The sequence below is a fragment of the Balaenoptera musculus genome, chromosome 16 (genome assembly GCF_009873245.2).
Source record: "Balaenoptera musculus isolate JJ_BM4_2016_0621 chromosome 16, mBalMus1.pri.v3, whole genome shotgun sequence".
NCBI lineage: Eukaryota > Metazoa > Chordata > Mammalia > Artiodactyla > Balaenopteridae > Balaenoptera > Balaenoptera musculus.
In genome coordinates this window covers 47252971-47276501 of record NC_045800.1, presented here as the reverse complement: position 1 = coordinate 47276501, position 23531 = coordinate 47252971, and the positions used below count along the sequence as shown (strand labels likewise).

Below are 23531 nucleotides of genomic sequence, written 5' to 3'. Positions count from 1 at the left end.
CCTCAATGTTTTTATTTGAAAGAAGCAAAGAAAAGAGAAATTGCATCTTGGTGAACTTCCTTATTCAATTTAGGTTTCATTTTTGAGGTGACTTTAGTAGCTAGAGTCAATTTTTTTACATGTACGAAATGAGATGGAAGAATTTGTAAATATGAAGCATCAAATGTTTAATGAGTGCATCTGGGGATGGTGCCACGACCTCAAGAAATGCTCAGAGTGCTGAGGGAGCGAGACAAGGTAATTGCAAATGATACCACCATGTAAGGAATGGTGGCTCTGTCTTGGGTGGGGGCAGGTGGTGAGGGGTGGACAAGGAGAGATCTCATAGATAAACTCGAGACTGGAACAGGTGTTCATAGTCCTTGTTTTATTCGTTTTCAGACAATCAATTTTCATTATTAGTACTTTTTTCTGGGCTTTACTGATTGTTTTTTATCTAGTCAAGGTCATCCTGAATGCCCGTTTTTATAAGTTTTATTCTCTTAACATTTATTGCATGACATTTTCCATTTTTAGCAACTCTTAAGGACTGCATGTTGCATTTTATGATTATATCCCAATTTATTTAACCATTTCCCTGTTGCTTAACATATAGCTTATTTTAAAGAACTTTGCTACTGTAAATATCCTTTGATGAGTAACTTTGGGCATACGTTTGAATCCACAGTTCAGATGATTTGTTTAGGACAGTGTCATGAACTGGGTGAAGTGGTGTGGATATTTTTAAGGCTCTTGGCTTATATTGCTGAACTGCATTGCTGAAGTTTCTAATTAACATTCCCACTAGCAGGGTGTTGAGTGGCCATTTTAGGGCATTCTTGCCAATGTTGAGTGTTTTAAAAAAGAAAATAACTGACTTAACAGGTGGAAGACATCTCATTGTTATCTTCCTTTGCCTGTTTAAATTATTAAAGAAGTTGATTTTTTGTTGTTACTGTTTTTCTTTTTCCTTTAAAAGTACATTAGCCTCTTTTGCAAATTGGCTGTACATGTTGTTTTCCCATTAATCTTTTGGGGTGCTACTGCTTTTCTTCTGATTCCTTTATAAAATTTATTTATATGTTGAAGGAAGTGACCTTTTCTGTCATGTTTGGCAAAACACTGTTCCAATTTTACAATTATGTCTTTTGCTTTATGTGTGACTTTTAATTTTGATATGATTTCACATTTAGAGAAAGAGTGTAAGAGTACAAAGAGTTACCATATATCCTTTACTAAGATTCACCAATTGTTATAAATTTACCCCATTAGCTTTATCACTCTCTCTCTATGCATATATAAATGTATTTTTTTCTGATTCATTTGAGTCTAAGTTGTGTATATCCTAAGACCTGGAGCATTCTGTTATATGAGCATAGTAAAACTTAATAATTAATACAGTACTGTTATCTAACTCACAGTTCATATTGCATTTTCAACAGTTGTCCCTATAATGTCCTTTATTGCTCTTGTGTTTTCTCTGTCCAGTGTCCAATCCAGAATCATGCTGAATTTGGTTGTCACGTTTATTTAGTCTCTTTTGATTTGGAATATTTCCTCAACCTGTCTTTGTCATTCTTGATACTGACATTTTTGAAGACTGTAGACCAGTTTTTTTGGGTTTTTTTCCCTAGAATGTCCCTCAATTTGCATTTATCTGAAGTTTCCGAATGGTTAGAGTCAGGTTATAAACATTGTAGACGGAATAACACAAAAGTGATTTTTATTGTTCTCAGTGCAAGACAGTTTGGAGCCACCTGACGTTAGTTTGTTCCAGTATTGGTGATAACGTTGGACACTTGGAGAAGTTGCTATTTGCCAGATTTCTCTACTGCCAAGATACAGATTTTCCCTTTGAAGTTAATAACTATTAACACTATATAAATATCCTGTTCCTCATCGAATATTCACCCACATGTTTTAGCATCCAGTGATGATTTTCCAACTCCATACTTCCTTCTGTATTTATTAGTTGGTGTTCTGCTGTAAAGAAGAGCTCCACCTCCGTTTATTTATTTAATTATTTATTTGAATTATTCATAGATCTGTTCTTATTTAGTGGCCTATGATTCATTACTCTAATTATTTTGATAATTGTCCCAGACTTAGTCAGTGAACCCTTTCAGGCTGGCTTCTGTCTCCTTTTTATATGTCTCCATAATTCTTTGAACATTTTTTTGCTTTCTGGTGCAACAAGGTGCTCTGGGCTCATTTTATGTGCCTCAGCCCTCAAATAAGCTTTTCTCCAGGGAGCCTTGTTCCTGTTAGTGGGGAACAAGATCTGGGTGTATGTTGGGTACAACTAGCGTGTCATTACTTCTACTCCCTTTCTGTGGACAGAGCTAGGATATGTTTGTGTGTGTGTGTAGACACACATGCACATGCACAGATATATCTGCATTTTTTATTTATATATATTAAAAACTGTGATTTTGTATTGATACTACCAATGTTAATCCAACACCACGGGGAGACATTCTGGTGTCCCTCCTTATGTTGAATTTTGTCATGTGCTTTTGCATCTTGCTTACACACAGGGTGTAAAGATATTCTCCTATGTTTATTTCTAGGAGTTTTATAGTTTTGGCTTTTAGGTTAAAATTAAGAGGTACAAACTTCCAATTGCGAAATAAACGACTCACAGGTATGAAATACACAGTGTGGGGAATATAATCAATAATTATATAATATCTTTGTGTGGTGACAGATGACAACTACACTTATCATGGTGATCATTTTCAAATGTATAGAAATATTGAATCACTATGTTGGGTACCAGGAACCAACATAGGGTTATAGGTCAAATATACTTCAAAAACAAGCAAACTCATAGAAAAAGAGATGAGATTTGTTGTTATTGGAGGCGGGGACAGGGGGAAATTGGATGAAGATAGTCAAAAGGTACAAACACTCATGTATAAGATAAATAAGTACTAGGGATGTGATGTACAACATGATAAATACAATTAACACTCCTCTGTGTTATATATGAAAGTTGTTAAGAGAGTAAATCCTAAGCGTCTCATCACACGGGAAAAATATATTTTTCTATTTCGTTAATGTTGTATCTGTGTGAGATGGTGGATGGTCACTAAACTTATTGTGGTCATCATTTCATGATGTATGTAAGTCAAATCATTATGTTGTACGCCTTAAACTTACACAGTGCTGTATGTCAATTATATCTCAGTAAGACTGGAAGGAAAAAATAGATGTGTGTACTGAACTAAAACTTTTGAAGTTTACTGTCATGAAAATTTGCTGCTTTGCAACTGGCTTGGAAAAATAACATATTAAAAATAAAATTCAGAGCATGGAACTTTTTCTGTTTTGAAGTCAGAAGACTGTTCTTCAAAATAAATGCATCAAAAAATTTAAAAAACGATCCATCTCAAATTATTTTTTGTTCATGATGTCAGATTAGGGGTTAAAGTTTATCTTTTATTCTACATGGATATCCAGTTGCTCCAGCACTATTTGTTGAAAAGGATTTCCATTCCCTATTGAATTGCTTTGGTGCCTCTTTTGAAAGTCGGTTGACCATGTAAGTGTGAGTCTATTCCTGGACTCTCTGTTCTGATATATTTGTCTGTCCTTAGGCCAGGACCATACTTTGAGGATTACTGTGGGTTTATAATAAGTCTTGAAGTGTAAGTCCTTCAACTTATTCTTTTTGAAAATTGTTTTGGCTGTTTTAGATCCTTCGCATTTTCCTATACGTTTTAGAATCAAATGGCCAATTTCTACAAAAACATCTGGTAGAAATATGAATGGAATTCTCATTTGGGCAGAATCAACATCTTTATAGTAGTGAATTTTCCAAATTACAAGCAACGTGTATGTCTCCGTGCAGTTAGATATTTAATTTCTCTCAGCAGTGTTTTGTAGGTTTCAGTATATGAGACATGCATGTCTTTTGTTAAGATTATTCATAATTAATCTTCTCTTTGACATTAAGATAAATTTTTAAAATTTCATTTTCATTTTGTTGCTGTTATGTAGAAATACATTTGGATTTTGTGAAATGACCTTGCATCCTGCAGCCTTGCTAAATTGACTTAGATTAATCTGGCTAGACTAATTTAGATTTCCTAGAAATTTCTCTGTTAGTAATTATGTACTCTGTGAAAAGAAACAGTTTTATACCTTCCTTTCCAATTTTTAGGCCTTATGTTTCTTTTCCTTGCCATATTACACTGGCTAGGACCTTCTGTCCAGTTGTTGAATACAAGTGGTAAGAGTGGGCATTCTTGTCTTGCTGCCAGTCAAGTGGGGAAGGCCTCAGGATTTCACTATTAAGTGTGTTATTTGCTGTAGATTTATATGATTGAGGAAATTTCTCTGTTTCTAGTGTGCTGAGGGTTTTTATTTTTTAAACTCAGAATGGATGTTGATTTTTGGCAAGTGCTTTTGTTGCATCTGTTATTATGTTACATGACACTGACTTTGAGATGTTAATCCAACTTTATATTCCTGGGATAAACCCCACTTGGTCATGATATATTACTCTTTTTTAAGTTGCCAATTTTTCCATTAGTTCGCCAAGGATGTTTTCATCTCAGTTCATGAACTATGTTCGTATTTGTAGTTTTTTGTAATTTTTTTTTGATTTTATTTATAGGTTTATGCAGAGCATCTAAAATGAGCTGGGAATTGTTCTCTACCTTATTGTTTGATAGAATTCACCAGTGAAACCATCTGAGCTTTGAGTTTTCTTTTCCCAGAAGGTATACTAACCAGTTCAATTTGTTTAATAGATATATGGCTATTCAGGTTTTTAAAATTTCAGCTTGTGTCAGTTGTGGAAAATTGTGTTTCTCTTTTTCCATTCTCTTTACTTTAGACCTGTGTCTTTATATTCAAAGTGTATCTCTTGTAGGGTATGGTTGGGTCTTGGTTTTTGTGTTTTTTGTTTTTCTTTCTCCCCATTCTGACAATCTCTACTTTTTAATTGGAATGTTTAGTTCCTTTATATGTAGTATATTGAATACTTACTGATACACAGTTGATTCTCATTATTCATGGATTATATATCTGCAAATTTGCCTACTCACTAAAACTTAATTCTGATCCTAATATCAGTGCTCACAGTGCTCTTAAGGTCATTCATGGACATGCACAGAACAGTGAGATTTTTGAGTCATCTAGTCTGCAGGCTCCCAACTGAGGTTGAAAAGTCAAACTCTGCCTTCTCGTTTGATTTCTCATACTGTAAACATGTGTCCTTTTTGTGATCTATTCAGTGCCATGTTTCTCACATTTTTGTACTTTTTTGTGGATTATATCACTGTTTAAAACTACCCGTAAGCGTAGTGCTGAGGTGCTGTCTAGTGTTCCTAAGTAAAGAAGGCTGTAATGTGCCTTACAGAGAAAATAGGCATGTTATTAGATAAGCTTCCTTCAGGCAGGAGTTAAAGTACTGTTGGTCATGAGTTCAATGTTAATGGATGGACAAAATATATTTGCTAAATAAGGTGTCTTTAAACAGAAACAAACATAAAACAACGTTATGTATTGATGGTTGACTAAAGTGTTGTGACCAGAGGCTCCCAGGAACCTAACCTTGTATTTCCCCTAGGAGCAATGGTTCTGTATTCCCGAATTCCATGTTCGTGGCAATGTTATAGAACATAACTGTGCACATTGAGAACTGGCTGTAGTTGGGTTTAGATCTTTTTTTCTTTATCTGTTACTCGTTTATTCCCTTACTCTATTGACTTTTTTCGTGTTCCATTTAATAACTTTTTTTTAGTGGTTGCATTTGCAATTGCAGCATGCATCCTTAACTTATTCCAGTCTTTCCTACTCTCAGAGTTAATATTTTACCGATTCTTTTAAAAAAGAAGCACCTTGCAACAATATAATTCCATTCCTGTCATGTTCATTGTGCTACTGTTTTAATATATTTTACATAACCCTACATTATACCCTAATGTTACACTTCCTGCATTAAACAGCTGGCACCTTCTAAAGAAATTGAGGAGAAAATGAAAGATAGTTCTTCTTTTACCCGCATATTTTCCATCTCTGGTACCCTTCATTTCTTTTTGTAGATTCTAGTTTTTATCAGGTGTCATTTGCTGGGAATGAATTTCCTTAGTTTTTGTTTATCTGGATATCTTTATTTTGCTTAATTTTGGGAGGATATTTTTGCTGCATATGGAATTCTTTTAGCATTATAGATGTCATTTCATTGCTTTTTGGCTTCTTTTTTCTGACAGAAAGTGGTCATTCATGTTGTTGTTACTGTTACTGTTGTCATTGTTATTATTTCTTTCTAGGTGCTTTCAAGATTTTTCTCTTCATTTTTGGTTTTCAGCAGTTTATGATGCTCAAGTGAAGTTCTGTTTATATTGATCCTACTTATGGTTCGCTGAGTTTCTTGGATTTATAAGTCAGTGTTTTTCATCAGATTTGGGAGGTTTTTGGCTATTGTACCTTCAAATACTTTTTCTGCTCCAATTTCACTCTCTTCCCCATCTATGTCTCCAATTATATATATGTTACACTGCTTGATATTATCTCACAGGTTTGTGAGAGTGTGTTCATTCTTCTACAATCTTTTTTTTCCTCTATTTTTCAGCTTGGATAATTTATATTGGTCTGTTTTCCGGTTCTCTAACTCTTTCATCATCTCCAATCAACTGTTAAGCTCATCCATTAAGTTTTCATTCTTTTCAGTTCTAGGATTTCTGTTTAGTTCTGTTTCATAATTTTCATTTCTCAGTTGAGATTTCCATTCATTAAGACCATGTTTTCTCAACTTCCTCTCACAGTGGGTAACAGATGAAATAGGTCTATTTATTATTATTAGAGCTATTCCTGTTTTCTTTTGATTAATACTTAATATTTTTAATCCTTTCACTTTCAACTTTTTATGTTATTCATTGCATATGTTTTAAGCAGTATATAACTGGAGCTGTTTATATTTTATAAAATAATCTTATAATCTGTCTTTTAATTGGCAATTTTAATTAATTTATGTATATTATGATTATTGATGTATTTGCAGTGATGCCTGTTCATTTTCTTTGTATTTTCTGTTTGTACTTTTCTGTGCCCCTTTTTTCTCTTTTCTTGTTTGTTCTCCTTTAAAAAAAAATAAGGTTTTTGCAGTTATTTTTTTCCTATGATGCTTTCCCTCTGTATTAATTGGGGAGTTTTTTCATGGTTTATTCTTGAGATACTACCATAGACTTTTTTTTTTTAATTTATTTTTTTTAAATTTTAGTGAGTTTTTTTTTTTTATACAGCAGGTTCTTATTAGTTATCTATTTTATACATATTAGTGTATAGATGTCAATCCCAATCTCCCAATTCATCCCACCACCCCCCACCCCCCGCTATCCCCCCTTGGTGTTCATACGTTTGTTCTCTACATCTGTGTCTCTATTTCTGCCTTGCACACCGGTTCATCTGTACCATTTTTCTAGATTCCACATATATGCATTAATATATGATATTTGTTTTTCTCTTTCTGACTTTCTTCACTCTGTATGACAGTCTCTAGGTCCATCCACGTCTCTACAAATGATCCAATTTTGTTCCTTTTTATGGCTGAGTAATATTCCGTTGTATATAAGTACCACATCTTCTTTATCCATTCGTCTGTCAATGGGTATTTAGGTTGCTTCCATGACCTGGCTATTGTAAGTAGTGCTGCAGTGAATATTGGGGTGCATGTGTCTTTTTGAATTATGGTTTTCTCTGGGTATATGCCCAGTAGTAGGATTGCTGGGTCATATACCATAGACTTTTAAGTTAACAAAACTGAAAGTTATCAATATCTTAATTGCCCTCCAAGAAATACAAATACTTAAAAATATTTTAACTCTAGTGACCACTCCTCCCTCACTTAAACATTTTGGTTTTTCAGATTTCAATTTTTTTCTTGTTTAAACCCACAAATTACAAACTAATATTATTTTTAGCATGAGAATTGTTTGCTTACATTTATTTACTTCCATGTTTACCAATACTTGTAAATCATTCCTTCTGTCATCTCGGATCTCCATTTTGAGATATATATATTTTTTTTTTTTTACTTTTCTGTGACATAGTTTTTCAGAGTGTCTTTATTGAAAGAATGCTGGCAATGAACTCTCTCTGCTACTTTTTATTCTTTATTTCATCTTCATTCTTGAAGTATAGTTTTGCTGGACATACAATACTAGATGACAGCTACATTTTCTCTGTATTTTGAAGATAATATTCTACTGTCTTCTGGCTTTTGTTGTTACTGGTGAGAATTCTCTAGTCAAATCTAATTGTAATCTGTCCTTTTTCTCTCTGGCTGTTTTGAAATCTTTTCTTTGGCTTTATTTTGCAGTTTACTACAGTGCATCTAGGTGTTGAGTTCTTTTTGTTTATACTAGTTGGTATATATTGTGTTTCTTGAATCTTGATCCAAATTTTTTGTCCATTTTTGAAAATTCTCAGCTCTTATCTCTTCAAATATTGTTTCTGTTATTGGTTATTTCTGCTGATTGTCACTCTTAGAGATGTATTTCTTCATGTATATGGTAAATTTTGATCGTGAGCTTTGTGGGTTTTTTTTTCAGATTTAATCTGTGAGAGTCCAGAGGACCTCAGTTGAAGATGGTTTCCTCATGAGGCCATTTGAATATGAATTCTGCCAGGAAGTAGGGTGCACTTTTGTCCTGGATAACATTATCCACTTTTCAGAGTACCAGTACTTAAGTACTCATTACAGACACATTTTATTCACCTGGCCTTGTGAGGGGAAAGGGGTTCTAGTAATTTCTTGATTGGCTTATCTGTTATCCTCCTGATTCTAACTTTACCTTCACTCCTCAGTCCTTCTGGAGCTATCCAGTGTTGTCAATTCCTCAGCCTTTTGCAGGAGTTCTACAGTGTCATTACCACTCATGCCGCTCTCAGTTTTGTGACTAACGGCTGGCTTCCTGTGCTTCCAAATCCTTGAACTTTTATTGTTCTACAGAGTCTTTTTGAGAAGTGTCTTTAACTCTATTTACAACTCCCTTGTTTTATGCAGTGTAGTGTGAATGACAGATACCATGTTCTCCAAGCCACATTGTGTTCTCATGCTCTATGGCTTTCTTTGGATTAAACTCAGGCTGTTGCTTTAGAATGAATCGTGCCCTGCCCCCTGTCCCCCCACCTTCTTGAGAGTTCCCAGACTTTTTTGTAAACTGGCTCTTAGCAGGACTGACCCTGCCCATAACCCCAGTCATGTGCAAAATCTCTCTTATCTTTCTTTCCTGGAGTGGTCCCAGTGAAGGCTCAGCTGGGAGTCATGCTTAGGAAGAATAATGTTGTATGTAAGTGATTTTAAAAAGTAGTGATTTACTCAGGGTTCATCTTTCTAAAATAAAACCACCAAAGTTAATTGAAACTATAGTAACAGGCAGAAAAGTATCAGTCATACTTTCTCTTATTTGTTAAACACTTATACTATGGTCATTGTTACTAGATTTATAGCTAAGTCATTATTATTATCATTATTATTTTATAGGCCTGAATTGGCATATTTAACTAAAAGTCTGTGGAATGAGGCTTGGCACAGTGCTTTCCTAACTACCTGATCTAAGGCATCTGTTAGATTGGCACTGTGTACTTACCAGCAGTCTTGCCATCATTATTATGGGGCAGCCAGAGGAGTGGTAAGCCTCTAATGAATGCAGCCAAAAAAGGACTACTGCTTCCATAGTTGGTGCTGCCTCATTTGACTTCCTTTAGCTGTGGGCCTGCCTCTTCTGGCCCCTCACTCCCATTCAGAGTGACTGTGAAGCCACATTCCAGCCCTGTCCTCTGCACAGAGGTTCATATGGATCTTCTGTTCATAGTCATACTTCTGACCTCTCTCATTTCCTTTAAGGACTTTTTTTTTTAAATCTGCTGTTATTGTGCTGGTGATCCATAAAGTTTATTGTGAAAAGAATTATACTTTAAAAGCTGTTGTGGTAGCTAGAGACACATATAGGATAAAATAGGCAATGGGTAGGAAGCGTTAAGAATAAGCATCTTTTATTTGCTATTGACTTATTTTTTTCTTCCAGTTTTATTGAGATATGATTGACATACAGCACTGTATAAGTTTAAGGTATACAGCAAAATAATTGACCTATATACATCGTGAAATGATTACTACAGTAAGTTTGGTGAATTTACTGCATTTTTTGTTTAATGGGTATAGAGTTTCAATTTCACAAATTGAAAACGCTCTGGAGATCTTTTCCCAACAATGTGAATATATTTAACACTACTGAACTGTACATCTAAAAATGGCTAATTTGATAAATTTTGTTACATGTTTTTAGTACAATAAAAAAAAGAATGAGCATCTTTTGTGGGATATAGATTTAAAAGGTTAAGGGCAGGGTTTTGGATTTTTTTACCTTATTTATTTGTACTTGGTTCTATTTTCTCATCCTTTACCACAACTTGAATTAACAGATTAGAGTTATTGGAGGGTTTACTAGAGCAGAGGAGATGTACAGCAAACTGAAATTTATTCATTTAACATTTATTGATCAGCTCCTATGTAGCAGGCTCTGTGCTTTTAGTTTATAATTCAGAGAAGTAAGGGGCATGTGTCCCAGAGGAGAGACAGGTAAAAGAGTACAAGTATTGCCACTTATGCTGAAAGAACTGTAGAAGGGGAACGTTATGCATACCATGAACATTTTATCAGTAACTTAAAGCATATAGATATACAGTCATTCATCAAATTTTCAAAACCTAATTATGGAAAATTTCAGTTATATACAAAAGTAGAGGAATAATACGATGAGCTACTGTTTGTCCATCCCCCAGCTGGCATCCACTCACAGCCTCTTTTGTTTCCTTGTATTCCTTCTCCCACTGCATATTTCAAGCAAATTCTAGTTATCATATAATTTTATCTAAATATTTCAGTACTTTCTCTGAAAGATAAGGGCTGTTTTCTTAGAATTGACCACAGAACTGCTATCACTCCAAAGTTATTTCATACTTTTTTTTTCAGTTGATTTGTTTGAATCAGGATCTGACCATAGTCCATCCATACATTACATTCAGTTGATGTGTTTTCTTAAAATTATCTTTTAATCTATAGCTTCTCCTTCTTATTTATTTTCTTTGTTCTTGAAATGTGTCTGCTGAATAAATCTTGTCATTTATCTTGTAGAACTGCCCATACTGTGAACTTTGCTGAATGCATCCCAGTGGTGTCATTTAATATGTTCATCCTCCTACCCCACCGTTAGTTTTAGAGGTTTAAGTTCTTTTTTTCTTTTTTGCAAGAATCTTTCATAGACAGTGGTTTCCAACAGCACATAATGTCTGATTGTTGTTTTTTCTTTGTGATATTAGTGGCCACTTATAATTTGCATTATTTAATTGGGGCTTGCAAGATGTTGCTGTTCTAGTTTCATCATTCCCTCTTCATTTATTAGTTTTTAGTTTACTTCCATAGAGAAGTTTCTCTTTATCAACTATTTGGTTACCTGGAGGTACAGTTCATACAGGGAAAGCAGGTTAAATGACTGATTCTTTTCCTTTGTTTATAACTCTTGGAAGGTCCTTAGTATCTCCAAAGATGGTCAAATGATTTTTTTCTTTATTTTTAAAAATATCGTTAGGAACACATGAATTTTACACATTTGATTATTTTTTAATAATCAAAAAATTTTTTTAATAAAGTTATTTATTTATTTTTGGCTGCATTGGGTCTTCATTGTTGGGTCTTAGTTGCTGAGCGCGGGCTTTCTCTAATTGTGGTGAGCGGGGGCTACTCGTCATTGCGGTGCGTGGGTTATCTTTTTTCATTGCGTGGCTTCTCTTGTTGCAGAGCTTGGGCTCTAGGTGCACAGGCTTCAGAAGTTGTGGCACGCGGGCTCTAGAACGCAGGCTCAGTAGTTGTGGCGTGTGGGCTTAGTTGCTCCGCGGCATGTGGGATCTTCCCAGACCAGGGTTCAAACCCGTGTCCCCTGCATTGGCAGGCAGATTCTCAACCACTGCACCACCAGGGAAGTCCCTCAAGTTGTTTTTTTATGGATGATCAAGTTGTCCCTTCTTTGGCCAGTGAGAACACCTTCAGGTTGGCTCCTGGGTCCTTTTGATATGAATGCCTTTGATAGCTTCTTGCTTCCTGGTGTGACAAGATATCCATGCTCAGCTTGTATATTTACAGCTGTAGCTCTGGAATAAGCCCTTTCTTCAATGAGCTGTGGTTCCTTTTAATGGGAAGTTGTATTTAGAGACCGCAGTTTGTATACCACAGGTCAGTTGTTGCTTCTTTTAAGAGAAAATACTTCATGAGTTTCATACTGATTTTTCAAACTTAAATGTAGAAATAGAGGATTCTACTGAACTTATTTGATTTCATATTTGCTGAAAATCTTGGTCCATAATAATATTGATACTTATTGATAATAAGTAATGGTACTTATTTATCAGTATTATATTAACAATATGATTACTGAAAACCGTTTAAGAATTCTAAAACATTTTCTCCCATTCTTTTTATTCTTAGCATGGTTTCTTCTAGGGATGTACTGTGAAATTGTGTTTTAAATTATTTGAAATAATTCCTTTTTGCTTGGTTACACCAGCAATTCAATAAGTATTTAGCTTTGTTTCATTCACTTTTGAATTTCAGGGATTAAAATTTTTTTTGATTTTGTTGTTGTTGTTAATAATTATGGAAAACACGTAGATGGTCCCAGAGCCAAGCCTGCAGAACAAGGCAGGATCAGAAAGTCTAGCTTTGATCCTTGCCTCCTCCGTTCTATGCCTTTCTCTCCCACACTCCATTTAAAATATATAAGCAAGTATGTGTACATGAATGTGCACATGTACACATTTGTTTCTGCCTCCCAACACCATCTTAGATGAATGGCAGCACACTGTATATGATTTTCTTTCCTTGCTTTTTACTCTTCCTGCTGGTTCCTGGAGATCACTCACCACAAGTATATAGAGACATTCTTTATGCCTTTTTGCAGCTATATCATATTCCACTGTGTGAATGTGCTGTAGTTTATTCAACCAGTCCCATATTAATAGACATTTTGGTTGTCTTTAGTCTCTTGCTGTTACAGATAGTACTGTATTTAATACCTGGTATGTCTATTTTTTTTTTAAATTTTGCCACGCTATAGGGGGATATCAATTTTAATATTATATTAATGGGCACACAGGTGGTAGAATGTAAAAATCTTAGATTTACTGTTTGTTCTGTGATCCTGAAACCTATTCTTTTTAGTTTTCTCCCTCTAGATAACACTTTCCAGTGACAAAAACTATAGTTAGAAAAACATGTTTCAGTCAGTCATCAAAATAGTAACCCAAGACGTAATTTAAAAGTGATATAAGTGTAAATCAGGAAACAGTTATTTGTTTTTAAAGTTAACTATTGCTTCTCAGAGGTTTTTACCTCATTATAAATCCCTTCTCTTTGAGAAGACACATAACATATCTGAACCAAAGAAATTGACAGGCATCTGTTTTCATAGGGATAAGAAAGCCAGCATGACCTGCAGACACTGAAATAGCTCATCTAATGTTTTCTGAGCACCTATAAATACCAGGCCCCTACAGGGAAACAGGAAATTTTAGAAGAGGACTGATGCTATCCATTCCCTTCCTAAAATACATTAGCTAATACTCAGAACATACAGAATGGTCACATTTAGTAAGCTACTCTCAGCAATATGTACATGTCTGCTCCCACCAGCTGAGTTATGAGCATATCAAAAATCTGTTTATACCTGTTAAAGTAACCAGATTAGGCCCAAGATGGAGTCGCTCATGCTAAACCTCATGTCAGGAAACCAAAACTTCACTAAATTTCTGCACTTGACTGTCCCAGAAAAGGAAGGCCTAGGTCAACCAATCAGCATTTCCTGCTCAACACAAGTTACCCTACCTGGCTCCAAGGCTTCCCTTTGCTCCACATAAGGAAAGTAACCTGCTTTAATCAATCAGCAAATGCCCAGTATAGCTTCCTTGTTCCTGCTCACTTTGGTTTATAAAAATCTCTCACTTAGTTCACTGGAGCTCCTTTCTGCTAGACAGGGTGCTGCCCGATTTGTGAATCATTGAATGAAAGCCTAATAGATCAGTAAATTTTCTGTGGAAAATTTTCTTTTAACATACCCAAACCTGTTTATGTCGGCTGTACTTGTTATTGCAATTGTATAATTTAATTTAACACTATGTAAACTAATCACAAGTGAGCGAAAATGTGGCTACAAAAATAAGAAGTTACTATTTCCATAAAAAATAATTGGATACTTTGGAAATTTTTCATAAAGGCATATTATTTTCCTTAAAAATTTTTGACAAATTGGTTATAAGTAAAACAATTACAAAAGACCAGGAAAAAACACTCTAGAAGACTATAATTCTGTGCTCAGATTGCTTCAAAAGTTTCTGAAGTCTCAATCTACTTTAAAGAAATTGAAACTAGAAAATACAGAAGTTACTGTATGGGTATAGCTAATACAAGAACAGTGATCTAGAACTCCAATCAGTGGACCCATACGCAAAGAAAAGACTCCAAACCTTGGTCAAAATACTGGTCTCCTGAATTCCCCACTACTAGCAGAATAATCCATCAGCAGCAGTAATTTTGCATCTGAATGCTTCCTGAATGCAAGTTATTCTACTTAAAATTGAAATCCCCCTATAGGGGTGGCAAAATTAAAAAACAACAACAACATACATACTAGGTATTAGATACAGTACGATTTGTAATAACAAGAGACTAAAGACAACCAAAATGTCTATTAATATGGGACTGGTTGAATAAACTACAGCACATTCACACAGTGGAATATGATATAGCTGCAAAAAGGCATAAAGAATGTCTCTATATACTTGTGGTGAGTGATCTCCAGGAAACAGCAGGAAGAGTAAAAAGCAAGGAAAGAAAATCATATACAGTGTGCTGCCATTCATCTAAGATGGTGTTGGGAGGCAGAAACAAATGTGTACATGTGTGCATTTGTGCACACACACTTGCTTATATGTTTTAAATGGAGTGTGGGAGAGAGAGGCATAGAACAGAGGGGGCAAGGATCAAAGCTAGACTTTCTGATTCTGCCTTGTTCTGCAGACTTGGCTCTGGGACCATTTTCCTCTGGGGCCAACGTGGCTTTCTTTCTTTCAACTTATGGGTTGTTATGCATTACCATGCAAATCACAGTAACTGGGGCCGAAAGGTTAGGAAACTGGAAGGATTCAAGGTTTAGTCATAAAGAAACACCAGTTAGGGCTTCCCTGGTGGCGCAGTGGTTAAGAATCTGCCTGCCAATGCAGGGGACACAGATTCGATCCCTGGTCCCGGAAGACCCCACATGCTGTGGAGCAGCTAAGCCTGTGGGCCACAACTACTGAGCCTGTGCTCTAGAGCCCGTGAGCCACAACTACTAAGCTCACATGCCACAACTACTGAAGCCCGTGCGCCTAGAGCCCTTGCTCTGCAACAAGAGAAGCCACTGCAACGAGAAGCCCACGTACCGCAACGAAGAGTAGCCCCCGCTCGCCGCAACTAGAGAAGGCCCGCGCGCAGCAATGAAGACCCAGTGCAGCCAAAAATTAATAAATTAATAAATAAATTAATTATAAATAAAAAAAAACACCAGTTAACATTTTAGAAATATTTCACCCCTGCTCTATATAGAACATTGTAGGGAATACTAAAGAAATATATGATAATCCAGAACACTATAAGGAATGCTAAAGAAATATGTAATGGTCCAGAGAGAATTCAGCCTTTTAAGTAGGCCAAGCTTTATACACTGTAGGGAATAATCTATAACTAGATAGTATTTTGTGTTACTGTTCTCCAAAGAAACAGAAGGAATAGTATATACACAGATAGATGGATAGAGAGAGATTTTTATTGATTGATTTTAAGAAGTTGGCTCATGCGATTGTAGAGGTTGCCAAGTCCAAAACCTGCAGGGTAGGCTGGCAGGCTGGGGACCCAGAGAAGAGTTGAATCTGGAGTTTGAGACCACAGGTCTGCTGGCAGACCCTCTTCTTCCAGGGGAGGTCAAGGTTTTTTTTTTTGTTTGTATGTTTGTTTTGTTAAGGCCTTCAGATGATTAGATGAGGCCTACCCACATTATGGAGGGTAATCTCCTTTACACAAAGTCTGCTGATTTAAATGTTAATCATATCTAAAAATATACCTTCACAGAAACCTCTAGAATAATGTTTGACCAAATATCTGGGTACTGTGGCCTGTTCAAGTTGACACATAAAATTAGCGAGCACATATACTGAAGGACCGTTTTGTGTATAATTAAACGTCAAACTGTAAAGAATATTGGGTACGTGTTGTGGGTAGTAAGGTAGGGGTGGGGGAGCTTGTTTTGGTGTTTCTTTGCTCACAGAGGAGATAAGCTTTGAGATGTGCTCTGAAGGCCAGGGAGTTTTTGCCCTGGTGTGCAGAGTGTGAACAGCATCCCAAGAGGGTGGATCAGAATGAACAAGGGTAGAGTTGACCGTGGCATGGGCAGGGGTCTTCGGGAAGATTTGTCCTGGCTGGACAGATACTTCTGGGATGGTGAGGCAAGCCCTGCTCTGGTTTCTCTACTTTACTGCATTAAGTAGAGAAGATGCTTGCTCCAGCCTGGGATGACAGCTGGCTGGTGCAGGGCTGTCTGTACCACCAGCATTGTATGCTACGTTATATAGTGTGATGTGATGAGAATTCTTTTTGCAGGAAATATTTCAAATAAAATATAGCTGCCTTAGGTTTTTCTGTTATAAAATATGGTCAGAATTCTTTCTTCTGTCAATTTAATGAATTTGCTTCAAAAGATCTATATGTTTCATATGTTTGTGAAGAAACATGAGATCTTCAAATGATGTGAATTGCTGCCAGTAGTAATTCTAGTCTTTAAGCCTTGAAATATTTTTGGATCCATTATTTTGAAGTAGAAATATAGCCCAGTAACTTTCCCCTCCACATTTCAAATTAAAGAACATAATTGGGACTTCCCTGGTGGCGCAGTGGTTGAGAATCTGCCTGCCAGTGCAGGAGACACAAGTTCGAGCCCTGGTCCGGGAAGGTCCCACATGCCATGGAGTGACTAAGCCCGTGTGCCACAACTACTGAGCCTGCACTCTAGAGCCCGTGAGCCACAACTACTGAGCCTGTGTGCCACAACTACTGAAGCCCGCCCGCCCAGAGTCCATGCTCTGCAACAAGAGAAGCCACCACAATGAGAAGCCCGCACACCGCAGCAAAGAGTAGACCCTGCTCACCGCAACTAGAGAAAGCCTACGCGCAGCAATGAAGACCCAACGCAGCCAAAAATAAATAAAAAGATAATAAATAAATTTATTTTAAAAAAGAACATAATTTATTTTTAGATGTAATAGGTGTAAAAACACTTTATAATAAAAAATTCTACCAATAAAATAATTATTATCAGAGAGAAAAATAGCAAAAACAATTTGTGGTAAATTGGTACACAGTAGCCCCCAGTGAACCACCTCCCCATGCCTCTGCCCCTTTGCAGTGTGGGTCTGTTTGTTTCTGCCATCAAATGGTAGAGTCTGCTTCCACACCCTCGGTACTGGGCTTTGCCATGTGGCTTGAACTGGCTAGTGGGGCATCATCAGACATGATGCAGGCAGAAGCACCATGTGTAGTGGGCCAGCTCTCTTGGCATGCTGCCTCCATTATGTGAAGAAGGCTGTGAGGAAGGCCACGTGGAAAGGGAGGCCCAGCCTTCCTCACTGAGCCCAATCCCCAGCTGACCTGGGCCCAATGCAGCAGCACGAGTAAGTCAGGTAAGAGCAGCAGAAGAGCTGCCCAGTCAACTCATGGAATTGTGAGAAATAGGAAATTGTTGCTGCTTAAGCAGCAAAGTTTGAGGTAGTTTGTTATCCAACAGTGGCAAACAGAAACATCCTGTGACTGATGGCAGGAATTTATCCCTGTAATTCTAATTCTGGCTTCATTACTGAACCCTCAGGGGTCCCACAGTCCAGTGAAGGAGGCAAAATGTAAGCAGGTCACTCCATTACGGTGTGGTGAATGCCCAGGGGGGTGGTCTGGGCTGATGCAGCCTTGACTTTTCCTCCATCCCCCTTTCCTCATCTGTAAAGATCAGATTTTTCTCTGCAAGACAAGCATTAAAGGGCATGTGAGGAACTGCAGGAAGTAGACTAGTTCTGTACTTCATTGAAGGTATTTTCCATCTCTTAAGTCCGTCAGACTCGCACTTCCCTTTCTCAGAAGTGAAATGCTGAAAGAACCCCAACAAATCTCTTTTCCTTTTGTTTGTTAGCTACTAGTGTTTTCAGTATTCTTGTATTTGTCCTGAAGAATGCCCATGGGTATTCCTCCTTAACTTTCTTCAGGTTCAGAATCTTCTGGAAGAATCAGACATCATAGGCCCTTTTCCTTGTAATCATCCCTGGTTCACCTAATTCACACAGATAGTGGAGTGGTTCTGCTGAGGTCTCCCTGAGTCACTGGAGAAGTCACAGATGGCGCACACTGTCTGGAGCTGAGTCCCGCCTGCACCACGTTATCTTCTCACTCACTCGCCATCAGCCTTGGCCTACCCCTCTCTTACTCTGCTCCTTGAGATTCTCAGTTGCACACAGCGGCCTTCAGTCTGCAGCACTCTCCTCTCTCCCGGCCAAGCACTTACGTTTGGCTTAGGACTTCCAGCACCAGGCTCCCTCAGTTTTCCTTAGTGGCCCATTCTCCCACTGGGCAGCATTGTTGGACATACCTGGCGTCCACTCTGTCTCTCTTCTTGGCTCCAGCCTTTGAGGTTGCATGTTAGAAAATTACCTTGAATAATCTACTGGAGTAGTTTAAAGATACAGCTTTAGTTTTATATAGTTATAATAGTTTAAGGTTATGTTATTATATATGTAATTTATAACATATAGTTTAAGAATATGGACTATAATTTTAAAATGCAATATTTTTCTGTGGCTTGTGATATAAATTTGCAAGTCAACTCGAAATGATAAAGTTAAATATTTGTTATAAATTGGACCCAGCTATTTCAGGCACATCTTACTACCTTGAAATATCTAAAATTATTATTTTTGTCTAATTTTTAGCATGTATACCCATTACTTTGGTCAAATGTCCCTCCATGTAGACAAAATTGCAGCAGAAAGCATGTTACTATTTAGTACTTCAAATGTGGATTCCGTGTTATTGTTTCTATCCATGGTGATCATAATAACTCTTCTTTACAAAGCCAGCAAGCAACACACCAGGATTTATCTTTTTCTTTCCAACAGCTGTGCTACAGTGAGATGAAAAAGAAAAAACCTACATATTTTAGATTCACCTTGTAAGTCACCACAGGCTACTATATTTAGTGAAGTATGGCGAAGAGACCTTGGGCAAGTTGCTTAACTTCTCTAAGCCATGTGTGAATTGGAGATAAGACAGTTTCTCTACCCTCTGGTACTGCTGTGAGAATCAAATGAGATAATGCATGTAAAACACTTATGATTTTCACGTGCTTTCGTCTGTTGTGTTTTTCCTCCAGCATTACTATTCAAAGGTAGTATTTCTGTACTTCTCAGTTTGTTTCTCTTGCTTTATCATTTTTAAACTGTTTATACTTTGGATTTCATTTTCTAGTTATCCTCAGCATTGCTTATTTGTTATTTTCTATGTAACATTGATCTTACACTTTATTACCTCTAGTCATACTCTGAAGTATCCTAGGGGATTTTAAAACTAACAAAATCTTTTTTCTGTTTCTAAGCAAATTTGTTTAGTCTTTGGGATATGTTTGTGTATTTTATGATTTTTTTCTTCACTTTTGGTAATTGCACACATATCTTCTGCTAGTTACTGCTTTATTCTGTTGCATTTAAATTTTTAAATTCATTTTGATATTTTTTTAATAAGCTCATTGTTCTTGAAGCTAATAGTGTTAACAGACCAAGTCAAACAAAGCTTTGTCTCAGACTGCTTTTTAGTGGCTGGCATATGAAGACCTTGTGGTATTACGCTACCGTCTTCCCTAAAATTCTCAGAACTCTGAACTTTAATTTTGGTCTTAATTTCAGTAAAGAGTGGGAGTAGGGTAAGTTTGATACTTTAAGGTTTGTGCCTTGCTACCTATTGGTCTAGTGAGGGCAAGACAGTGGCCAGATGTGAGTTGCTTGTGAGAGAGCTTTCTTCCCTGGTTGAGTGAAGGGTAAAGGCTTTGAGGAGATACCGTTAAGTGTGATAGCATGTTTTATGCCCTTCTTTGACTCTGTAGATATGTCCTTAGTAACTTGCTACCTGTTCTTCATTGGATTTTTTTTTTTCTTCATTGGATTTTTGACTCAAAGATTGAAGTTACTTATCTGTAACTTATGAAGCTTAAGTTTTCCTCTGTCTTAAAAGAGCTTTTATCAGCAATTCTTAACAACTTGTAATTGTGGCCTTTTAGAATTATTCTTAAAAATACTTGGATCGCATTTTGAATTCCATTACAATTTTGGACTTAGTCTGATGTAGTCAATCTGCTGCAGATATTTAAAGATCAGTTGTTTCTTCCCAATTGAGATGAATTATAAAAGGATGAAAAATACCGAATTTTTGTTTGTGTTGTCTGAATTTCCACTATGCTACTTAATCAGCATTTGAGACAGTGAACAGTATTCGTTATAGTTTGAGTTACAAGTGAAATTCCCAGCTAGTTTTGGCTCCTGTCTGAGAAAGATTGGTTCAGTCAGTATTTACTGAATGGATTTTATGTGATTGCATTGGGCTAGAGAGTGCTGATACAGGGTGAGCAAAATGAGATAGGATCTCTGCCTTTAGGGAGCTTACAGCCCAGTAAGGGAGAACGTCATTAATTAAAGAATTCAGTAAGTGTAAAATTCCAATTGTGATAATTGTTAATGAAGTAGAGGTTCTTCATTGATGCTGTAAAGACCAGTAAATGTGGGATTTTCTGAGGATGGTCAGATGTTAATTAGATCATGAGGGGCAGGAAGAGCATTGTAGGCAGGGAACAGCATACATGAAGGCCCTGTGGTAGAAGGAGCTGCAAAGTCTTAGGAGACTGAAAGAAGGCCACTGTTGCTAGACTGTAGTGGGAGAGGGTGGTACAAAATGGGGTTGGACAGATAAATAGGGGTCAAACCACATAGGGCCTCTTAGGCTGTGTAAAATGAGCATCTTGAGGAATAATTTAGATACAGTATAATTCACTCATTGTAAGTACACACTCAGTGAGGTTAGTAAATTTAGAGTTGTGCATCCATTTGATTGCCCCCAAAAATTCCCTCGTGCATGTTTGCAGTTGATGCCTATTCCTGCCCCAACCCACTGATCTGCTTTCTGTCCCTATGAATTTGCCTTTTCAAGAAACATCATAAAAATAGAATCATACAGTTTGTAGTCTTTTGTGTCTGACTGCTTTCACTTTACATAATGTTTTTGAGGTTCATCCATGTTGTAACATTTATCATTGGTTTGTTCTTTTTAATTGCTAAGTAGTATTCCATTGTGTGGAGATGCCACATTTTGTCTGTATATCTGTTGATGGACATTTGGAACGTTTCCAGTTTTTGGCTATTATGAATAATGCTGCTGTGAACATTCATATACAATATGTCCACAGAGGACATATGTCTTTATGTGTCTTGAGTCAGTTCCCAGGAGTGGAATTGCTGGGTTGTATGATAAGTTTATGCTTGACTTACTAAGAAACTGCCAAACTGTTTTCCAAGGTTTCTATACCACTTCACATTCTCAAGGGCAGTACATGAGGGCTCCAGTTTCTCTACATCCTATAGTTGATATTGACTGTCTTTTTGATTATAGCTCTTCTAGGGGGGATATAGTATTATCTCATTGTGGTTTTAATTTGCAGATCATTTCATGAGCTTACTAGCTATTCATTTATCTCCTTTGGTGAAATGACTATTAAAAACTTTTGCCCATCTTTAAATTGGGTTGTCTTCTTGAGTTGTAGGAGTTCTTTAGATATTATGGATACAAGTCTTTTATCAGATAGATGATTGTCACATTTTTTTTTCCCAGTCCATCTTTTCAGTTTTCTTAATGGTGCCTTTTAAAAGCACAAAAGTCTTAAATTTGATCAAGTCTGGTTTATCAGTATTTTCGAGTAAAATGTGCAGAGGTGGTCATTGAAGCCAAAGATGTGGATTAGATAACTCAGGAAAAGGGAACACAGAATGAGAAAGGGAGAGGGTAAACTGGAGCTTTGAGGAATCCTAATATTTACTGTTGTGCGAATGAGTAAGTATTTCAAGTCAAATTACATGGGCCCAGAAAATGTCCTTTAGGCTTAACAGCCATGGAGAGTGCTGTTAACCTTACTATGCTGAAGCCAGATTGCAATGAGATGAAACGTGCATGGAAGGTAAAGAAATGTTGAAGGTGAGTGTAGAAGAGCTCGAGGGTATGGAAGAAGAGCTCTGTCTTGCTCTAGAAAAGCAGGATAGATGTGGTTATCCCAGGAGTTGAATGATGAATCAAATGAAGTTTTCTGTTTCTTTTTCCTCTCTTTCTCTTTAAAATTTTCGATGAGAGAGGGAATTTCCTTATTCAGCACCTAAATAGTGACCCAGGTATAATGCCACAATTGGAAAATATGTTGTATAGGTATTGCTCCATTTAAGGTCACATGAGTCTCCTGCCTGTTTTCTCTTTATACTTTCTCTCCATTTATTTATTCTAAATATTTTCAAAATGAAAAAAGTAATAAATGCACATAGCTTTTTGAAAAGTGAAATGGAGGCCCAAACTCTCTCATCTAAAATTCTTAGGTCAGAAATATTTTAGACTTCAGAAATTTTCAGATTTTAGAAAGGTAGTCTATATATAGTATTAATTAGTGAGTACTCTTCTTGGGGTAATACCTGTAAAACACATTAATATTTCTTCATTGAAGCATAATATTTATGCTGAGTTACATAAGTAGAGACTATAAATAGCTTCCTGTCAGTTCAGGTCAGGTTTTGGCCCCCAGGGAGTTTGTATAAGATTAGGTCTTAATATTAAATATAAGTAAAGAAAAGCTAGGGTTTTGTTTTGCTTTGTTTTGGTATTTTTCTGAATTTTAGAACTGTGGGTAGGAGATGGTAGTACCCAAAGTCCTGTAATGAAAACCAGTAGTCCTTTGCTCCACTCCTTCACAGCCCTTGTCTTGTTCCACAGAGGCAGCTATGTGTATGCAATAGTTGTATCTTCTGATTGTTGCCTCCATGTTTTCAGATGATATGCTTATACTGTTTCTTGACTTACAAATATTAGACATTATCTCTTGACTTTCTTTTATACCCCATCTCTCTTCTCTCCATCCTCCAGATTTGGTTATGTCACGAAGTTGTTTACACGAAGTTGTTTATATCATTAAAATGTTTACACCATTATCAGTATTGAAATATTGTTCATTTTAGAGCCAAATGATTACATTTTCTTTCTACTATAGTTTTGTTGTTGTTACTTTATGTTTTTACTTGTATGATCGTTATTATACTTATCCTTAATTCTTCTGAGGTGTCCATGATATTATCTGTCACTCCATCTTCCCTGTTGAGACTTCTTGTATTCTGGAGAC

At 36.5% G+C, this 23531-nt stretch overlaps 1 protein-coding gene across 8 annotated transcripts in view; it reads left to right on the top strand.

The window, feature by feature from the left end:
* The window catches only part of MARCHF8 (membrane associated ring-CH-type finger 8), a 111041-nt gene that overhangs the window by 14966 nt on the left and 72544 nt on the right, over positions 1–23531 (top strand). The window lies entirely within an intron of this gene.